This window comes from Amphimedon queenslandica, unplaced genomic scaffold (assembly GCF_000090795.2).
Source record: "Amphimedon queenslandica unplaced genomic scaffold, v1.1 AMPQUscaffold_13247, whole genome shotgun sequence".
In the NCBI taxonomy this organism is placed as follows: domain Eukaryota; kingdom Metazoa; phylum Porifera; class Demospongiae; order Haplosclerida; family Niphatidae; genus Amphimedon; species Amphimedon queenslandica.
The window spans coordinates 32,515-36,248 of record NW_003546517.1 but is presented as its reverse complement, the minus strand read 5'-3'; positions in this window follow the sequence as shown (position 1 = coordinate 36,248).

Genomic DNA, 3,734 nt, shown 5'->3' with positions numbered 1-3,734 from the left:
AATATTTCTAGAAAAAAATTCACACTATCGTAATGCATGATTTAAAAAAATTAAATCTTACCTAATAATCACTATTATGGACATACTGATTACGTACATGAACATGCACAGTGCCGCCATTCATAATCTATAAAAATAAATGACATTTATAAATCCAGTATATAATTTTTAATACTAATTATAAATCCAAAGCTATAATAATGTTACAACTAATTTAATGTTATATTGCACATTCCAGCAAATTATTGCTCAATCATCAAATCTTCTCCAGCTGTCATTACCTGTAAAGCATATAATAACATATCAAACGCAAGCAATGCAAACACACTTCCTATGAATAACAATAGTACAAACAATAATCACACCAATCACATCAGCTTTTAGATTCCTTCTAACTCCATTACACATACTATAAATGTATAAATGAAAATATAATTGCATGCATGATATCATCAAACACTACAAGTACAAGAATGCACCAATAATCCACTACATGTACAATACACGGTGATAAACATGTACATGTATATGCATGATATACCTTATGTTTGTCACAAACATACATTACAAACCATTAACAAGATGTAGCAGCTCACATAGAGGAATGTCCCCTTCACCTTTTGAGTCTCATTCCAAGTCTGACCTCACTCTATAACACAACAATATATTCCCTGTGCCAAGTAAGTACCTCTTTAAATATAAATGTGATATACTAATAATGATAATGGTAGCATCTACAATATTTCTGAATGGATCATACATGTATGTGCATGCATGTATTTTAGACATAATGTTGCTTACTAATGCTATTCTCAGTTACGATACTTTCATGATTTGCTTAATATAACATAACACTGTACATGAAGAATTTCCAATATGCAAACAATATTTTTTTGTTAATGAGAACATGCACGTTACAACAATCATCAATAAAAGATGTGCAACATCAGCTGGCAAGCATTTAATATGCCCACAGCATTGATGGCAGCATCATTCAAATGCGCAACATCAGCCGGCAAGCATTAAATTAATAATGTGCACAGCATTGATGGCATCATTATGCGCAACATCAGCTGGCAAGCATTTACATATATGTAATGCACACAGCATTGATGGCAGCATGAACATGCATGATGATCATTATTTATTATATGTACAGAATCACTGCTTGAATAATACTACATGTATAATAACAAATTTTAATGTTACTCATAAATTTTTCTTGTCAGGACTTCAAAATTTTTCAGCAGAGCCCGGATCCATAAGTACATGTTATTTGTAATAAACATGTAGTACAAGTAACAAACAAGATCCAGATTCGATAATGACAGCTTCCTCCCTTCATAACCCTCTGTCCTACATAAATGATAGTCACACAAATTGGAATCAATGCTTAAGTCTAATGAACTGTAAACCTCTTTCACACCCTCTCCCTTTCCATTATAGTATCTAGTAATCAATATTCACTGTCATTTGTTATACCTTGATTAATCTCACTTCCTAAATGCAGTTAGATCTCTTCATACTTATTAATACTGGGTGGATATGCACCAATGGTTTTCAGACACACTCACACATCACTCACATTGCACCTGCAGTGAAATACAAGTCATATTAAACAACCAATGTTTTTAAGATGATGGACCTCCCATACACCATACCCACTTCCATCAACAATCAATGCTTAAGAAATAGTAATAGATTTAACTGCTTGGAAATGATTAGTACCAACATGCTTCAAATACAAAGCAGGTGTATTAGTATCACAAGGAATGCCATATAATTCCTGGGTACCATATCTAGCCCAGCCAACAAAAGTAGGACAAGTGAATATGAATATATGGCTGTACCTAATATTGCAGATAATTTAATAATCTCTGTCTTAGTAGCCCACACAATTTCTATACATTTTGGACTTATTTTTGTATTCACATATGCTTGAATATCTGGTTGCATTTAACGAACTATTAAACAATTCCTCAAAGTTTGGCATATTACTAAGAATTGCTTTATGTAATTCGTAATGCTGAGAAATTGACCCAGTAATGAGATATGAAAGGGTATTAAATAAACAATTCCCATCACCAGGGACATCAAGAGTACTATTAGGATCTGTTTCATCTGACAATGGTGTTGTTGGACTACCAGGTAAGATTCTAGCAGCTGTGACAAATTTGACATTTAAATTCTCACACCACCTTCTTTGAAATTCTTCATTACCACAGTAATTAACATAATCCCATTGTGTCCTTCTCACAATATCTGGGTTTGGAGGCTCTTCATAAGTAAAGATGACATCATTTTTTTTTGGATTACTTGTCTTTAATTTAATGCTTGAGAGTTTTATAGATACTATCAGACTACTACTACAATGGTTATTTTTTACAACACACTTGGTTTTGTCATCTTTTGGTTTACATTTAATGTTTGAGAGTTTTATAGATACAATGAGACTACTGCAACCATCATCATCTTTCATATTAAATTTGGTTTTTAGGTCTTTCAAATTAATTGAAACAATTAATTTATCATCTTTTTTCAAGCGAGGCAATACCAAAGCAGTATTGTCAGTACTACAGTCTACATCAACTTTTCTTTTTTGGGATCAAGGCTTATTTAAAGCATTATCGTCACATATTTTACTCTTTTTGGAGCGATTAGACTTTTGTAAATCAGTACTCTGACGTTTATTGCTACTAACAGTACTGTTACTAATACTTTGTACATGACTTACAGACACCTTGGTATTCTTACTACAAGGTTCACCATCATCAATTATACCAGTCACTTGAATCTTTCTCTTCATTCCTTTACTTTTCTTTATTTGACGTAAGTCTTTTTGAAATTTACTTCTGAGGCAGTTAATTTCATTAATGCTCGGATTAATAACTTTAACAGAGTGAGGATCAAATGATAATAAGTCTAATCCATTTAATGTGCGTACACGAGACAATGCAACATATGCCATACCATCCCCAAAAACATCAGTTGATCAATCAATAATGGCTGTATCTAGTGAGAGGCCCTGACATTTATGAATAGTAATAGCATAAGAAATTATAAGGGGAAACTGTTTCCTATGAATATACAAATTCTTAGATAGCATAAATCTAGATGTAACCCTTTTTATGTCACAAGGTACATCAATATGATCAAATTTGATTGATATACATGTAGCATAAATACCCATTACTGTACCAATGGCCCCATTAACTAATCCTACAGTCACATCAATATTACGTCTTAGCATTACTCTACAGCCTACTGCTAAAGACAATACAGTTTCTAAACCAGCTGTTTTGCTTGGTTGATCTTTTAGTTTCTCTAATTTTTTTTCTTGTTTTTTGTCAAATTTTGCTGTGATGCCACTTTCATCAAGAACATCAACACATGCTATTTCAGTTTTCTCAGTTTTTAGACTTTCTAACATTAATTCATTGATTTTTTGGCAGGCGTCTACTTTAGAAAATAGGCAAATTGGAGGATTTGTTCCTTCACTTTCCAATTCCTAATATTTTTCTTGTATTGAAACCTTAAATACGCGACTCTTAAGCATATGAATAGTTTTATCAGTCAGACAGCCATGCCTAACAGAATGAAGCATCTTAAAGAAAGTTTCATCTTTTTGTTGCTCATTGATTGTTAGTTCATCATATTCTACTGTTTCTTTCCATATGTTAACGGCATTTGCTACTCCAAGTCTAGTTTTTACATTTTTTTGCTAATTTTTTTAA